Source organism: Syngnathus acus, chromosome 10 (assembly GCF_901709675.1).
Source record: "Syngnathus acus chromosome 10, fSynAcu1.2, whole genome shotgun sequence".
Taxonomy (NCBI): Eukaryota; Metazoa; Chordata; class Actinopteri; order Syngnathiformes; family Syngnathidae; genus Syngnathus; species Syngnathus acus.
The window spans coordinates 2,130,165-2,147,794 of record NC_051095.1 but is presented as its reverse complement, the minus strand read 5'-3'; the positions used below and the strand labels follow the sequence as shown (position 1 = coordinate 2,147,794).

The 17,630-nt window shown below is 48.9% G+C and overlaps 1 protein-coding gene and 3 long non-coding RNA genes across 4 annotated transcripts in view; 2 read left to right on the top strand and 2 right to left on the bottom strand.

Moving 5' to 3' along the window:
- The window catches only part of LOC119129646 (C-type mannose receptor 2-like), a 902,042-nt gene that overhangs the window by 643,120 nt on the left and 241,292 nt on the right, over nucleotides 1-17,630 (top strand). The gene's annotated exons all lie outside the window — the stretch shown is intronic.
- Nucleotides 2,125-5,705, bottom strand: LOC119128290. The gene is made up of 3 exons (XR_005098973.1): nucleotides 5,682-5,705; nucleotides 5,481-5,569; nucleotides 2,125-2,210 (listed from the first exon to the last, which is right to left on the bottom strand). It is a non-coding gene; the product is annotated as an uncharacterized LOC119128290 (long non-coding RNA).
- Nucleotides 5,922-12,164, bottom strand: LOC119128295. Its single transcript, XR_005098978.1, has 3 exons — nucleotides 12,062-12,164; nucleotides 11,763-11,878; nucleotides 5,922-5,986 (listed from the first exon to the last, which is right to left on the bottom strand). It is a non-coding gene; the product is annotated as an uncharacterized LOC119128295 (long non-coding RNA).
- LOC119128291 lies at nucleotides 7,208-14,126 on the top strand. Its single transcript, XR_005098974.1, has 3 exons — nucleotides 7,208-7,222; nucleotides 13,350-13,352; nucleotides 14,047-14,126. It is a non-coding gene; the product is annotated as an uncharacterized LOC119128291 (long non-coding RNA).

The window sequence follows — 17,630 nt, the reverse complement described above, 5'->3', positions numbered from 1 at the left end:
AGGGGACCCTGCAGGTGTGAAAAGAAAGAAGAAGCGTCGCTGCTACTCACTCTCCACTCGATGGTAGCCCAATCCGTAGTCTTTGTATGAACACAGCCGACCCACCGGGCAGTCTGCAAGAGGACGACGTGATTGCATTTTTTCCTCCTATCACCGCCAACAATACAACGGTCGTGCACACTTACCGTCGGGCGACCTCTCGCACATGTACGGCAAGGAGGATCCGCACGATCCATGTCTCCACTTGCCAGGCTGACTGCTGTCGTGCACACCTTGGTTGACGTAGGCGCAGGAACCAACGCTGGCACTGTCGGGAGAAGTGGGAGGAAATGAGACACACATCGGACAAACGGTCCAAATCGGAGGCTTTTCCCATCTTTCTCGGCAAAAGAGAATTTTACGTCAATACACGTGCTCACCCAAATTTCGCAAATCTCGCCATGTGCCCTGACGGACAATGAAAGGACGCAAAGAGGTGACCTTCTTACCTCCCGTCTTGACGCGAGTCCCTGTTGGTGTAGGTCGGCGTCACACCGGTGTCGGACCAAGTCAGCAGTTTTTCTCCTGCTTCGGAAAACTGACACCAGGCCTCGTCGCAGTTCTGCAGAGTCCAAAGCCGCTGTCAATGGCGTAGCAATAGCCAGCCAACGGCCGCTAGCACTTTGGTCTTACCAGATTGGAGAGTCCGATCCAGAAGGGCTTGTCGCCCATTTGCTTCTTCACAAAGCTTTCCTCGTAAGACGAGGTGATGGAGACAAGGTTGCCGCCCTCCCAGAGGCAGTCGTAACGGGCCCCCAGCCACCCGTTGGTTTTCTCCATCTTCTTGTAGCACTTGGAGCGGTGAGAACTCCATCCGTTGACTGTGTCACATGGTGACTGACGATCGGCTAATACTGATGAAACAGCAAAATTGTCTTGGTCACTTTTCAGCTTTTTGTGAAAAACACAAATTCAGCAAACAGACAAGAATGCAGTCGGCCGAATTCAGCTTTTGCCAACGTGATCAATTCGCAAATGGACGAGTCACTCATGGTATTGTCACCATTGCATAACCCTCAATAGCTTACAGCCTCAATTCTTTACGCTAGGAAAATAACAAAAGAAGACAAGCATCGTCATGTCATTTTTGTCTCCCGTCGTTGGAAGTCACTGTTCAAGGAGACGTACCGTCATGAGGCTGCTGCGGCGGTTTTGGAATGTTTCCTGCAAGACAAAAGCCAAAGTAGCGAGTCAGCACGTTGTGAGAATCAGCCAAGCGTCGCCGCGTCTTACCTCGTTTCTTGCAGATGTAGCCTCCCTTCTTCCGGCAATCGTCAAACTTCCAGCGGCCGTTGCTCGTGAGCAAGGAAAGACAGGACGCACCAGTGAGGTCACCGGGGTCATCTGGAAGGAGACGACAGATGCTCAGCTCCATTTCTCGCAGACAAACATCGATTGGGTTTTTGAAGCCACCTCTGTCCATGACGATGTAAACGAACGGAGATCCGTCAATCCACTTGCTGCCGTCTTTGGTGACGTTGTTGTCGACGCCCAACCACAGAGAGGGAGCGCTCGGCAGAAAAGTGTGCAGACCTTTGGAGGTAAATGGTCAAATGTGTAGCAAGAGTTTGAAACAGTCCACGTTGGGGGAATTCAACAGCTCTGATTGCGACCGGACAGACAGCCTACTCTGTATGAAGGTCTGTTCTATTGAGTCGGCGATGCTGAGAAGGTCGCCTCCGCGGCGAAGGCAGTCGTCTCGCGCCTCCTCCCAAGTCTTGGTGGGCTTGCGTTGAATCAGGTAGCAGAAGTCGGAGGAGGATCGCTCCAGCCACCAGCCGCACTTTGCACTCCAGCCTGCAAGCGAGAGTCGAGTCACTTGAGGGCAAACGGGCGACAAAAGAACACACGTCGACTGGCGGGTGGAACGCCCACCTGGCGGCGGAGGAAGAAGAAAGTCTTGGACCTTGGCTGCAAGGAAGGAAAAGAGAGGACTCATTAGCACTCTTCGATTTTCCTTAAAAGGTAAAGTGCATTATATATCAAAGGTATGATTATGATGATGAGAGAGCAGATGGAAGTGCAAAGTGAGTGGTCGTCATTTGCTGACCTTTTTTACAGACGAATGGCTGAATATTGGTGCAGGGCCAGTCCTCAAGTTTTCCAGTCTGCGACAAGGCAGCGCAGTCTCCCCGTCCGGCCGGCCTGTTTGGGACCCACTCGATCTTGCCCTGCGGACGACACGCCAGACGTGACTTTGGCGCGTTTGGTCTCGCTCGCCACCACCGCATTTGCTCCAAAATGATGAGTCCTTTTTTCCTCCCACTTTCACACAGTATGATTTGAATTCATTGGACAATTTCCATCCACTTAAATCACAACTTGAGTTTCAGACTAATTTGTTCTCAGAAATGAGCAACTTTGACTTGTGAAAATCTGCATTTCAATCATACATGATTTCTTTTTTCACTTCATTTAATTTTATTTATTTATTTTAACTTTGTCCTTGTTAATGCCCCATCTCATTAACACCTTCAATGTTTATCTCTTCTTGCCAAAGTCGAACTTTTGACTGCTTTTGTAGGCCGCTCTAAACGTTTGGCTTACTGCAGGTGTTGCGTCGCTCCACTCAAAGTTGCCCTTGTTCTTCTTGAGTCCCACCCAAGATTGCAATCCTCCTACATATGGCGCGTGAGCTTGAGGAAATCACAAAAAGCGAGAAGAGCATTCAAACGTGTCAGACGTTGAGAAACGCTGGGGCGATAGCTGGCATCGGCAGTTTGACCCAGGCGCTCACCAGCCAAGAATTTGCCCTCGTCCCATGAGAGGACGCTGGCCAGGTGACCTTTCGATTCTTGGCAGAAGTTCTCGGCATCCTTCCAAGTGCGCTCCATCCTCCCAAAGTGATAGCAAGAGCCCTTGTACAGGAAGTCGCCAGGGTCGCAGTAGGAAGCTGAAGCCGGCAAGAAACATGGATTACAAAACCACAAGGGGACGCTGCAGGTGTGAAAAGAAAGAAGAAGCGTCGCTGCCACTCACTCTCCACTCGATGGTAGCCCAATCCGTAGTCTTTGTAGGAACACAGCCGTCCCTCCGGGCAGTCTGCAGGAGGACGACGTGATTGCATTTTTTCCTCCTTTCAGCGTCAACATCGACACGGACACTTACCGTCGGGCGACCGCTTGCACATGTACGCCAGTGAGGATCCGCACGAGCCATGTCTCCACTTGCCGGGCTGACTGGAGGAGTGCACACCTTGGTTGACGTACGCGCAGGACTGAAGGTTGGAGCTGTGGAGAAAAGTCATAAAAAAAACATACACACCCGAGGAACGGTTTTCCCTTCTTTCTCTGTGCCCCGCCTGACAATGAAAGAACGCAAAGAGGTGACCTTCTTACCTTCCGTCTTGACGTGAGTCCCTGTTGGCGTAGGCCGGGGTCACACCGGTGTCGGACCAAGTCAGCTTCTTTTCCCCCTCTTCAAAAAACTGACACCAGTCCTTGTTGCAGTCCTGCGGAAACCAATCCCGGTTGTCAGTCAACTACCGGTAGCGAGCCAACAGCAGCCTGCGCTTGCGTCTCACCAGATTGGAGAGTCCGATCCAAAAGGGCTTGTCGCCCATTTGCTTCTTCACAAAGCTTTCCTCGGAGAACGAGGAGATGGAGACCAGGTCGCCGCCTTCCCAGAGGCAGTCCTGACGAGCCCCCAGCCACCCGTTGGTTTTCTCCATCTTCTTGTAGCAGTCGGAGCCGTGAGGATTCCATCCGTTTTTGGCGTCACATGATGCCTCGGGATCGATTAATGCTGATAAAACAGCAAAGTTAGTTGCCTTGGTCATTTTTCGACGTTTGGTGAAAAGCAGAAATTCAGCAAACAGGTAACAATGCAGTCGGTCGACCCAATTCAGTTTTTGCCAAATTGCGACGCCTGCTTGACTGGCAATCCACAATTTACAAGTCTTTAGAAGGACACGGGCATTGAAGGCTATTAACCTGAAAGAATACAGTCACGAGAGATAAACAAGGCCAGTTTCAAGATGCTGAATGATCTCAAAGAACCAACTCGGGCTGCCACAAATGATTATTTAGCTCATGGGCTAGTCACCCATGGTATAGTCACTATTGAACGGCGAGCAGCTGATCTTGCATAACCTTCATTCGCTTACAACTTGAATTCTTTACGCTAGGAAAATAAAAAAAGAAGACAAGCATCGTCATGTCGTTTTTGTCTCCCGTCGTTGGAAGTCACCGTTCAAGGAGACGTACCGTCATGAGGCTGCTGCGGCGGTTTTGGAATAATTCCTGCAAGACAAAAGCAAAAGACACGAGTCGGCACGTTGTGAGGATCGGCCGAGCGTCGTCGCGTCTTACCTCGTTTCTTGCACATGTAGCCTCTCTTCTTCCGGCAATCGTCAAACTTCCAGCGGCCGTTGCTTGTGAGCAGGGAAAGACAGGACGCACCTGAGGGGTCACCGGGGTCATCTGGAAGGAGACAACAGATGCTCAGCTCCATTCCTCGCAGACAAACATCGATTGGGTTTTCGAGCCACCTCCGTCCATGATGACGTAACCCAACGGGGATCCGTCAGTCCACCCGCTGCCGTCTTTCGTGATGTTGTTGTTGATGCCCAACCACAGAGAGGGAGCGCTCGGCAGAGAAGTGTACAGACCTTTGGAGGTAAATGGTCAAATGAGTTTGAAACAGTCCACGTTGGGGGAATTCAACAGCTCTGATCGCGACCGGACGGACAGACAGACAGACAGACAGACAGACAGACAGACAGACAGACAGACAGACAGACAGACAGACAGACAGACAGACAGACAGACAGACAGACAGACGGCCAGCCAGTCTACTTTGTATGAGGGCCTGTTCATGTGAGTCGGCGATACTGAGCAGGTCGCCTCCGTGGCGAAGGCAGTCGTCTCGCGCCTCCTTCCAGGCCTTGGTTGGCCTGTGTTGGATCAGGTAGCAGAAGTCGGAGGAGGGTCGGTCCTCCCACCAGCCGCACTTTGCACGCCGGCCTGCAAGCCAGAGTGGAGTCACTTGAGGGCAAACGGGAGACGAGAGACCACCGCACGTCGACTGCCGAGTGGGACGCCCACCTGCCGGCGGAGGAAGAAGAAAGTCTTGGACCTTGGCTGCAAGGAAGGAAAAGAGAGGACACATTAGCACTCTTCCATTTGCCTTAAAATGTGACGTGCATTATTTATCAAAGGTATGATTATGATGATGAGAGAGCACGTGGTCATCATCACTTGCTGACCTTTTTTACAGATGAATGGCAGAATATCGGTGCAGGGCCAGTCCTCAAGTTTTCCAGTCAGCGACAAGGCAGCGCAGTCACCCCGTCCAACCGGCCCGTGTGGGACCCACTCGATGTTGCCCTGCGGACGACACGCCAGATCAATATTTTCTCACACTAGATGTATCCTTTTAGATGTATCCTTCATTCTGGGCCAGTGACAACTTTTGCAGACGGCTCCAAACGTTTGGCTTACTGCAGGTGTTGCGTCGCTCCACTCAAACATTCTGTGGTGTTTCTTGAGTCCCACCCAGGATTGCAATCCTCCTTTGTAGGGCATGTGACCTTGAGGAAATCAGAAAACGCAACTGAGCACAAGACGAGCATCCAAACTTGACAGATGTTGTGAAGTGCTGTGAGACGATTGCCGGCATCGGCGGTTTGTTTTGAAGCTCACCAGCCAAGAATTGGCCTTCGTCCAGTAAGTGGAGGCTGGCCAGGTGACCTTTCGATTCTCGGCAGAACTTCTCGGCGTCCTCCCAAGTTCGTTTCTTCTCCCAAAAGTGATAGCAAGAGCCCTTGTACAGGAGGTCGCCAGGGTCGCAGAAGGAAGCTGAAGCTGCCGAGAAACACGGATTACAAAACCACAAGGGGACGCTGCAGGTGTGAAAAGAAAGAAGAGGCGTCACTGCCACTCACTCTCCACTCGATTGTAGCCCAATCCGTAGTCTTTGTAGGAACACAGCCGTCCCTCCGGGCAGTCTGCAGGAGGACGACGCGATTGCATTTTTTCCTACTTTCAGCGTCAACATGGCAAGGGACGTGCACACTTACCGTCGGGCGACCGTTTGCACATGTACGCCAAGGAGGATTGGCACGAGCCATGTCTCCACTTGCCAGGCTGATTGTAGAGGTCCACACCTTGGTTGACGTAGGCGCAGGACTGAAGGTTGGCACTGTCGGGAGAAGACACACACGTGAAAAACGTGCCAATTTGAAGGCTTTTCCTTGCTTTTTCCTTGACACGCGTGCTCTCTCAAATTATGCAAACGGGTTCCATAATCTCGCTGCGTGTCCCTCATGGACACAAAAAGGTGACATGAGCTCCTTACCTTCCGTCTTGACCTGAGTGCCAGTTGACGTAGTTCAGCGTCACAGCGGTGTTGGACCAAGTCAGCCTCTCTTCAAAAAACTGACACCAGGTCTTGTCGCAGTTCTGGAGAGTTCAAACCCGTCCGTCGTCAGTGGCGTAACAACAGCGAGCCAACAGACGCTTGCTTGCGCTTGCGTCTCACCAGATTGGAGAGTCCGATCCAGAAGGGCTTGTCGCCCATTTGCTCCGTCACAAAGCTTTGCTCGTAGGGCGAGGTGATGGAGACCAGGTCGCCGCCCTCCCAGACGCAGTCGTAGCGAGCCCCCAGCCAACCATTGGTGGTCTCCATCTTCTTGTAGCAGTTGGAGCCAAAGCGACGCCACCCTTTGTTTGTTTCACATGTCTGAACGACTGAGGACAGACGGACACATTTTGGGATTATTCTGACGTCACAGCGCCACGTTTTTTGCATTCTTCAGCCAAATGAAGATGTGCGACAAACAAGGGGACCACGCCTGCATCAACACTGACATCAGACAAAAAACACGCGTTGGGGAGAATGGACCGAGCACCTTGTCTTACCTCGTCTCTTGCAGACGTAGCCGCGCTTCTTCTCGCAATCGCCGACTTCCCGACCGCCCTCGCCACCGAGTAAGGAGTTGCAGCGTCGGCCGGAGGGGTCGCCGGGGTTACCTGGAAGGAGACGGCGGACGCTCAGCGCTCCTCCACGGAAATGGACATTTTCCGGCCAGGTTTCAGACCCACCCACCTGCGGCGGCCAGCTGGACGGAATTGGGTGAGGATTGGGCCGACTGCTCGCTGCCGTCTTCAACCGTGGTGTCGTTGGTGTCCAACCACAAAGAGGAAGCGTTTGGCAGAAGACCTTCGGGTCAAAGGTAAACACAGTTGAAACATCTCACAGGTGCATGTGCGAAACGCTTAACCGTAATGAAGTGCGGATGACGTCTGGCTCGTGTCCTTGTCGCTGGGGGCCACAAGCTTTTCTTTGGAATGAAAGAAACTTGGCAAAAATGCATGTCGTCTTTCATCAAGCACATTACGCGGTGGACAGCCTACCTTGGATGAAGGCGTGTTCCTGCGAGTCGGCGATGCCGAGCAGGTTGCCGCTGAGGCGGGCGCACTTGTCTCGCGCCTCCTTCCAGGTCTTGGTGGCCTTGGAGTTGATCAGGTAGCAGAAGTCGTTGGCGGGGTTTTCCTGCCACCAGCCGCACTTTGCGCTCTTGCCTGCAAGCGAGACTCGGGTCACTTGAGGGCAAATGGTATTTTGCATGTGGGCTGCAGGGTGGGACGCCCGCCCACCTGATGCTGATGTCGGCGTCAGAAGAAGCGGAAGAAATTCTCTGGCCTTGCCTGCAAGGATGTGAGAGGGATCAAACATGAGAGAGCGCCAAGAAGACAAAGGGCAAATGAGAGGTCGTGACTTTCGGACCTTTTTGACAGATGGATGGACGAAGGGTATCGCATTGGGTCAGGTGAGCGTTACCATCAAATGCCAATTTGGAGCACTCAGATGATCTGTATGAATTATACCACGGGACATCATCCTGCGGGGGGAGGACGCAGTGGGCGTGACTTGAGTGTGTTAGTTGTTGCAATTGTTCCGATAGCCTCCCAGCAAATTCCTTCAAAGTCACTTTATTGATTCAAATCTCTCCAATTCATTTTCATAACCTCTTTCTCACAATCAGATGAAATGAAAAAATGTTGCCCTGCAAGATGAGCGGTGCACTTTGATTCGATTGATCGCCATTTGAATCCTCATCAAATGAAACACCACTCAAGGCAAGTCCAATTCAAATCAAACCATTTGACAGGCAGAGCGAGCGAGCGAGCATGCTTGTCCGATTTGTCCTCCTAATTCAAAACAACTTTGTTCTGCTAAAATCACACTTTTTAACATGACAGCTTCATTCTGGCCAATTGACAACTTTTTGGACCTCGATCTGTTGCGCACAGGTAGGTCACTTACTGGAGATGATGTGTCGCTCCACTCAAAGTTGCCATTGTTCTTCCAGAGTCCCAGCCAAGCCAACCATCCTTGTCCATCTCGTCGCACGTGAGCTTGAGGAGAGCGGAAACAACACTTGTTGTGAAACATTGCGGGTCGATTGCTGGCCTGCTCATTTTGCCTTGGCGCTCGCTCACCAAACAAAAATTGTCCGACAACCAGTGAGTGGAGGCTGGCCAGGTGACCTCCCTTGTTCTTGCAGAAACCCTCAGCCTCTTGCCAGGTTTTACGGGTCCCCTCAAAATGGTAACAAGAGTCCTTGTACAGGAACTCGCCAGAGTCGCAGAAGGAAGCTGAAAACCAAAAGAACCTCGTTAGAAAAGCACAAGGAGACGCTGCGGGTGGAGAAAGAAGAAGCGTCGCTGCCACTCACTCTCAACTCGATTGTAACGGTAACCCAAGTCTTTGTAGGAACACGGCCATCCGTCCGGGCAGTCTGCAGGAGGACGACGTGATTGCAATTTTCCTCCTTTCAGCATCAACATCCCAAGAAGAGACAGACTCACCGTCGGGCGACCACTTGCACATGTACGCCAAGGAGGATTGGCACGAGCCATGTCTCCACTTTCCAGGCTGATTGTAGAGGTCCACACCTTGGTTGACGTAGGCGCAGGAAGCAACGTTGGAGCTGTCGGGGAAAAGTGGGGGAAAATGAGACACACGACAAGCCAAATTGGAGTCGATTCTCCTCTTTTCGGATAAAAAGAAAACAAAAGCTGGTTTTGAACCTGCTCACACACTTTTGGAAAGGGGTTCCAAAGTGTTCCTGTGCATCTCTCCTGACACCGAATGCAAAGAGGTGACCTTCTTACCGTCCGTCTTGACGCGGGTCCCAGTTGGTGTAGTCCGGCGTCATATTGGTGTTGGGCCAAGTCAGGTTCTTTTTTCCCGCATCCAAAAACTGACACCAGTCCTCTTTGCAGTTCTGCCGAAACCAATTCCGGTTGTCAGTCAACTACCGGTAGCTAGCCAACAGCCGCTAGCTAGCACTTTGGTCTTACCAGATTGGAGAGCCCGATCCAGAAGGGCTGGTCGCCCATCTGCCGCTTCACAAAGTCTTCCTCGTCCGTGGAGGTGATGGAAACAAGGTCGCCGCCCTCCCAGAGGCAGTCGTGACGAGCCCCCAGCCAACCGTTGGTTGTCTCCATCTTCTTGTAACAGCGGGAGCCGTGAAGAGTCCATCCCATTTTTGCGTCACATTTCTTGATTGATCCTGATGAAACAGCAATGTCGCCTTGGTCATTTGTCAGCGTTTGGTGAAAAACACAAATTGAGCAGACAGACAAGAAGGAAGTCGGCCGAATTCCCTTTTGGCCAAATTGCGTCACCTGCATGACTGACAATAATACAATATGAGATCAATCAACTGGAACTTAAGTGTTGCACAGAGGCTGAGATCAACCGGAGTCAAATTCCCTGTTTGCCGTGCACAAAGTTGGTCAATAAAGCCAATTCTGATTCTGAAATCATCTATCCACAAAAAATCAACAAGGCCCTTTTTTTGTTTTTTCTCACGATAATCATCAACCATTTTCAAGATGCTGAATAATTCCAAGGACATGTCAAAGGACGGAGGAAATTCAGTCCTCTTCTGTCGCGCTGACCGACACGCTTTCATCGCAAACAGTCATGCGGCCATAACGCAGTGCGTGCACTGTCCGGTTTTTTTCTCATTAGTTTTTTCTTTTTTGTGTGTCAAATGTTCACATAACCCAATAGGTTACTACATGTGGATAAGTAGTAGTATTATTTGGATGAGTGAAAGGCAATTCATTTGGAAGCAGTTGTGTGGCCTTGGAATCCCCCCCGCCACCCTCCCTTTGCTTTTCCTCTCCGGCCTCTGCTGTACCAACCCCCCCCCCCCTTGCCTGCTCGGAGCAGGGCGGGCGAGAGGAGAGAGAGGGCTGCTCTTCTGACACGCACGCACGAAGAACCAACGAAAGAACCCCGACACGACACGACACCACTCTCAGCAGCAAATCGACATCTCGTGACAATAAGGGCGCCGCAGTGCCCATTGAACCAATTTGAGATGAAAGTGACTGAGCTAGGAAACGGGCCAGTTTTTTTTGTCTTGAGAGTGCTCGTGCGCCTCCACGTGTATTGCGCCCTGAGCGGTCGCCCATATTGCCCATAGCAAAAAGCTCCCACCTGATGTTGATGTCGTCACCGGAAGATACCGGAAGAATTCTCTGGCTTTGCCTGTAGGGATGTGAGAGGATCAAATATGAGAGAGCAACCAGAAGACAAAGGGCAAATGAGAGGTCGTGACTTTCTGACCTTTTTGACAGATGGGTGGGTAAGTCTGGCCGCAAGGATACATGTGAACTCGACCATCGCCAGACAATTGGCCGCAGTCATTATTTCCGCCTTCACGTTGCAACGGGACGTCATTCTGCGGAGGAAGGACACAGCGGGTGGGCGTGACTTGAGCGTGTTAGGTGTTGCAGCTGCTCAGATGGCTTTGAAGCAAATCCCTTCAAAGTCACTTTATTGATTTAAATCTCTCCAATTCATTTTCATAACCGCTTTCTCACTATCAGAATTGTTGCCATATTCTGACTGGAACTTTTCAATGAACAAATGTTTCCCTTGAAAATGAAAGGTGCACTTTGATTCTACTGATCACTTGATCACTTCCGTCTAAATGATCATTTGAATCCTCATAAAATGAAAAAACCCGTTTGTCTTGTAACACGACTCAAGGCAAGTCAAATTCAAATCAAACCATTTGACAGGGAGAGCATTCTTGTCAGATTTGTCCTCCTAATTCAGCACAACTTTGTTCTGCTCAAATGACACTTTTTAACCTTTGCCCTCTAACATGACAGCTTCATTCTGGCCAATTGAGAGTTTTTTGGACCTCGATCTGTTGCACACTTGTCACTTACTGTGGATGATCCGTCGCTCCACTCATATTTGCCATTGTCCTTCTTGAGTCCCAGCCAATTCCAACCACCTCGCGCGTGAACTTGAGGAGAGCAGAACAAAGACTTGTTGTGAAACATTGCGGGTCGATTGCTGGCCTGCTCATTTTGCCTTGGTGCTCACCATACAAAAATTGTCCGTCAACCTGTGAGTGGACGCTGGCCAGGTGACCTCCCTTGTTCTTGCAGAAATCCTCAGCCGGTTGCCAGTTTGACGGGGGCCCCTCAAAATGGTAACACGAGTCCTTGTACAGGAAGTCGCCAGAGTCGCAGAAGGAAGCTGAAACCCAAAAGAACCTCGTTAAAAAACCACAAAAAGATGGTGCGGTGTGAAAAGAAGCGCCGCTGCCACTTACTCTCCAGTCGATAGTAAATGGAAGCAGATGCTGTGCGGGAACAGGTACGTCCATTCGAGCAGGCTGCGGAAAGATGACGTAGTTGCGCTTTTCTTCTTTCAGCGTCAACATTACAACGGGGGTTCAGACTTACCGTCGAGCGGCCGCTCGCACATGTACGCCAAGGAGGATCCGCACGATCCATGTCTCCACCTTCCAGGCTGACTGTCCACACCTTGGTTGACGTAGGCGCAGGAAGCAACGTTGGAGCTGTCGCGGAAAAGTCGGGGAAAATGAGACACACGACAAGCCAAATTGGAGTTGATTTTCCTCTTTTTTGATCAAAAGAAAACATTCGCTGTTTTTGAACCTGCTCACACATTTTTGGAAAGGGTTCCAAAATGTTCCTGTGCATCTTGCCGGACACAGAACGCAAAGAGGGGACCTTCTTACCTTCCCTTTTGACGCGTGTCCCAATTGGTGTAGTCCAGCGTCATACTGGTGTTGGACCAAGTCAGCTCCTTTTCTCCCGCTTCATAAAACCAACACCAGTCCTCTTTGCAGTTCTGCCGAAACCAATTGCGGTTGTCAGTCAACTACATGTAGCTAGCCAACAGCCGCTAGCTAGCACTTTGGTCTTACCAGATTGGAGAGTCCGATCCAGAACGGCTTGTCGCCCATTTGCCCCTTCACAAAGTCTTGCTCGTTCTCGTCGGTGAAGGAGACAAGGTCGCCGCCCTCCCAGAGGCAGTCGAGATAAGCCCCTATCCAACCGTTGGTGGTCTCCATCTTCTTGTAGCAGTGGGAGCCGTGAAGAGTCCATCCGTTGCCTGTGTCACATGTTGGCCCAGAATTGGTTGATCCTGATAGATCGGTTAATCCTAATGAAACAGCAAAGTTGCCTTGGTTTAGTGAAAAGCGGAAATTCAGCAAACAGACAAGAATGAAGTCGGCCGAATTCACTTTTTGCCAAATTGCGTCACCTGCATGACTGACTTGGGCATTAAAAGCCAATTAGCCTGAGAGCATAAACATGGCATTTTTTTCCATGAGATAATCATCAAACGGTTTCAAGATGCTGATTAATTTCAGGGACTGTTACACATGTCTAAAAACGGAGGAAATTCAGTCCTCGTGCTACCACTTGGCCAGGCAAGCTTGTTTTTTTACTCAAGTGCGGCCCACGTCAAAAGAGTCCATATTCGACTTTTTAAAAATTATTTTCATCTATCGCCAAAAGATACAAACTAAAATAATATATTCACCCAAAAAATCAACAAGACACATTTTTGTCACGAGATAACAGTTTCATGAAGCTGAATGATTTCAAGGACTGTTGCACATGTCGAAAAAGGGGAAGAAATACAGTCCACTTCTGTCATTCTGCCGCCACTCGGGGAGAGAAAAAGATTTTTGTTTTTTTTAACTCAACTCCTGCCCACAGGATGGCGCTAGAAGTCAACAAATTCCACTTCCAACTTTTTCTTTTTTATTTTCATCAATTACCAAAAGATACTTTGACAATCTATGCAAAGGAAGACGTGTTGGAATTCCACGCCTCTTGTAACAAATCTTCGTGACTATCACTTCCTTTGCCCCACCGCCCACACACGCTCCAGTGCAACGTATTTGCCCCTTTTTTGGGGTAAGAAAAAACGCAATGTGTGGTTGCAAATATTAAAGCCAATAGTGGTGCAGTTGTGTTGCTAACTTACGCGTGTGCACGTCGCTATATACGTAGACAGTAGCCCGTATGACGTTTTGGTTGATTTTGTTTGGAGGGATGGACAAACAAGTGCCACGTTAACGTCAAAGTGGATCAAATGATATATTCGCTCCTCTAATTGTGTCGGTTGCATGTCCTATTCGATATGAAACATTGTTTGGTGGTAAAACGAGAGCAGGGAGGGCTCTGGATACACTCCATCACTATTCAAATGATTATTTGATCACTTATGCTTAGCGCCACATTAAATAAACGACTTTTGTTGCAGACCGGACAGACATCGTCATTACTCTTAAGTACAACCTTTGCTTATTTCCGAGACAGTATGTGAGGAGAAAACCGGAGTTTGCCTTTCCAACAAAGTGATACACCGTTTTGTCCTCACTGGGGCTCTTTTACTCCCCAAACATATTTGATACATGTCTATGTTGAGGACTTGCTGTATATCATCCTCCCTGTGATATTGGGGTTCTCGCATGTTCATATTTAACAATTACAATCATTTTTTTCTGCTCTGTCACTTCAGTTACGGAAGGAATCATTCTAAGATTCGTTTCCTCGCAAACTTCTTTCTCTCGAGTTGCCGTGCGCATTTGGGCGAGGGAGGGGGGAGTGGGGTTGGAATGCGACATTGTGTCTCGCAATCAATGTCAGCTTGTTAAAATGGCATAAAAACAGGTAAAAAAAGACTCTTTGCACTCACAACACAAAGTTTACGTGCACAAGAGCAAGCGCTGTTACATCCATTTGAAAAGAACTCCATTTGGGTCCAAAAAGTGGACCGAATTTGGGTTGAAAATCAAGCCAAACTCTTTTGCGCAGAACAGTCCATTTTGTACAAAAACTCCTCAAATGCCAAAACGCCCCATAGTTGAGACCAATTCACCCAGCTTCCTAAGTCGGTCCAATTTTGAACCCGGCGGCGGATCCGCACTGCCATCCGAACCACACACGTTCTTCTAAAGTTATCATTAAGTTGTACATTTTGGTCGATGTACTCACCGTCTGCGCAGCTGTACAACATCCATACAACGCAAGACAGAAGAACCAGCGCCAGGCGCGCGGCCGGCGGGGTCATCATGGCCTCGAGGCTATTGAACGCAGAAATCTCGGTGTGGTGCAAGCACTCGTTCCGCTCGAAACAAGGACAGCCGCCCGCTCAACAGGCGCTCGCTCGCTCACTCGCTCGGCTGCGGCTGCGGCTGCTGCTGCTCGGCCCCCACCTTCGCGAGTAACGCACCGTTGGAAGAGCGCGTTCCCGCGGAGACGCTCTGTACGTGTGCGCGTCTTTGAGCGATGGAACGCGATATCATTTTGGCCACCTTTGTCCAGACTTTGGACACCACTTTGATTTTATTCGCTATGGGAAAGAGGGGACGCAAGCAAAAAAGGGGGACAACCTTTGGGGTCACCTCAACCTACGTTTTAAAGGGAAACCAAGTCATGTGTAAAAGTTTTTTTTTTTTTTTTTACTCGACATCAGTCAAAGTGGAATCAGCTCATGACAACGTCGACTGACTGAAAGATCAAAAACATTGGCTCACTCAATCAGCCGACCTTTTCTCATCACATCAGGGGCGGTTGCTTGCGAAAAAAGGCAAATGAGCAGGTTGTCACGTAGCAGGAAGGATGGCTTCCTAAAAGGCACCGGCGGTTTTTAGCCAAGGGGTTGGGGTGGCCAGTGGCGCGCTGGGACCATTTTCCAGCCCGGGCGTTTCAAATCCAACCGGCCCAATGGCAGGCGCACAGAATAGTGGAATACCGCCGCGTCACTTGACTCCACTATATTTAAGCGCTGACCATGGGTGACTATAACAGAAAATAAAAGTCATTAAAATATATAACAAATAGGCTACTGTAGCAGTTGAATTATGTTTTATGTTCAAGATTTTTTATTCGCCACGTTTGAGCGTGCCAAACAAGGAATTTGACTTCGGTACATCACAGCCTCTGTTCAACATTTAGGTGACTAACAACACTCAGGACGTGTGAAAAATGACAAATATTCCCAAACATCCCCTGATGATTGCATCATTAATATTATTTTCCATGACTAAAAGGATATACAGTGTATTTATCTTCTAAAATGCAAGGTGAATAGCTAGGAGAGCATCCAACGTTAGGCACGGGAACGAGAACTTTGATGCAAAAAAGGTGTTCTATGACATTGTGTGGTGGATTTTGTTGAATTAAAAGAACATTTATACAAGTGAATTGGGTTGTAGCCCATAAATGATGGCCCGGCCGCACCGCCATATCGAAGAGTCTTCCCTTCAACTAGCGTCATCCGGACGCACAAGCTAACTTGGACTCTACCGATTTCAGTGAGTGCTGGGGATGGGTGGTATCGCCCAACTTGAGACACCGGGAAGAGAACTGCGATGCAAAATGGGTGTTGTACTTCCTAATATGGTGACATTGAAAATGCATTGAATTAAAAGCTAGATTAAAATGTCATTCATTTGTAGCCGATCAAATGATGGCCCCCACCGGCCCCACATGGGAGCGGCCCTCGTCTCTCCCGATTAGCCAGCATGCTATCGGGGGTGTCTCAGGATCCCCCCACCCCAAAAAAATTTATTTATTATTTATTCATCACTCTTATTTATTCATTGTTTGTGCCTTCTTTATTTTTTTGTGTTGTTTACTTGTATGTATATTGTGTACTATGTCTTGTCACCGTGGGATAGTGGGAACGTAATTTCGATTTCTTTGACTTTGACCTTTGACTTTGACACGGCGTTGTCTTATATTCGGGCCAATACAGTACTTTGCCACCAGGCACAAGACAAGTATCAATTTGGGAGCAAAGGTTTCCTTAATATGTATCGGTTTGCCTGTGAGTTAGGTTTCGCTTTCTGGTCCCCTTTCCAGTAAATGATGCTCAGGCCGTCTTAGTTACATTGAAGGTCATTCAGTGGTGCACCGTTTCCTTGCTGTCTTGAATCTTCATCAATTGGAATTTTACTCTCTGTGATTCCACCATTGTCTTTTTCAGTGACATACGCTCACTCATTCACGAGAGCACCTAAGTGACTGACTGTGTGTGTATGTGCACGTGTGTGTACGTGAGTGTGTGTGTGAGATTGTGTGTGCGTGTGTGATTGTGTGTGTGTGTGTGTGTTAGGTTTCGTTTTCTTATCTCCCTTTTCTCGGAACCTAAATTTGTTCCAGACATATTTCTGACAGGATGCTGCTGGTAACAAATGTTTCTATTTCCAGCACTCTCATGCTGTCTTGGTCTCATTCAAGGTTATCAAAAGTTGCCGCGCCGCCGGCTGGCCAGCACCGTCCTGAACCTTCCTCCATTAGAAATTGTACTCTCTGTGAGTCCACAATTGTTATTTTCAATGACATCCACTCACTCATTCACGGGAACACCGAAATGACTCACTTTTACGTGGCACCTGCAAGATGGCATCAGTTGGCAACAAGCAAATACCAAAGCTACATTGCCACCAGGCACAAAACAAGTATCAATTTGGGAACAGACGTTTCCTGAATAGATTAGAATTTTTTTTTTCTTCTTTTTGTGCCAGAATAGAATGAGGAGTGCCCAGCTCGGCTGCTGCTTAATTGCAAAGTCCTTTATTGGCCTTTAAAATGAACTCACAACAACAATAAGAAAAATACCACTGCATTTCAGTCCTGCCACAAAAGGTCAGAAGGTCAATGGCAAACAGGTGTCGCAAATTGGTGTGGGTGTTGATGACAACGAGGCTGGAGATCAAGATATCGTGTTTGAGTGACTGGACACGTTAAGAGGAAGACGGTGCCTGCCGATAGCGTCCCTCATCTGTCAGCCGTGGTTACCTGCAATGAAACACACGCAGCCATCATTGCTTAGCACAAAAAGGGCCTAACAAGGATGTTTTTAGCAGCGTGCAAGTTTGCACCTATTGCATTTTCAAGAACTTCAGGGAGAGAGGTTCAAATGTTAAAATAAAACATACAATCAATTTAAACCCGTGCAGACTTTTTTTTCTCCATTGCTTGAGTGTCCCTCTTTCCTGCAGTGGTGCAAAAGTGTTTTAGTTGTGCCTGCAGCAGTCTGAAGGGCCTTCTCTTTGGAAGTAAGACACAAGCCAAAAAAGGTTGGGAGCTATGCACACCCAGTAACTCATTGGGACATCTAGTGGCGATAGTTGGGATTTTTCCCTATAATTTTAGTTTTGTAACATCTTTTTAGCCACGGGCATTTTGGAAAAAAATGAAAATTGATTTGAAAATTTGTAAATGTTTTCTACGCAGGTAGTAAATCACAATATCATCAACCATAATATTAGTTTATGCTCT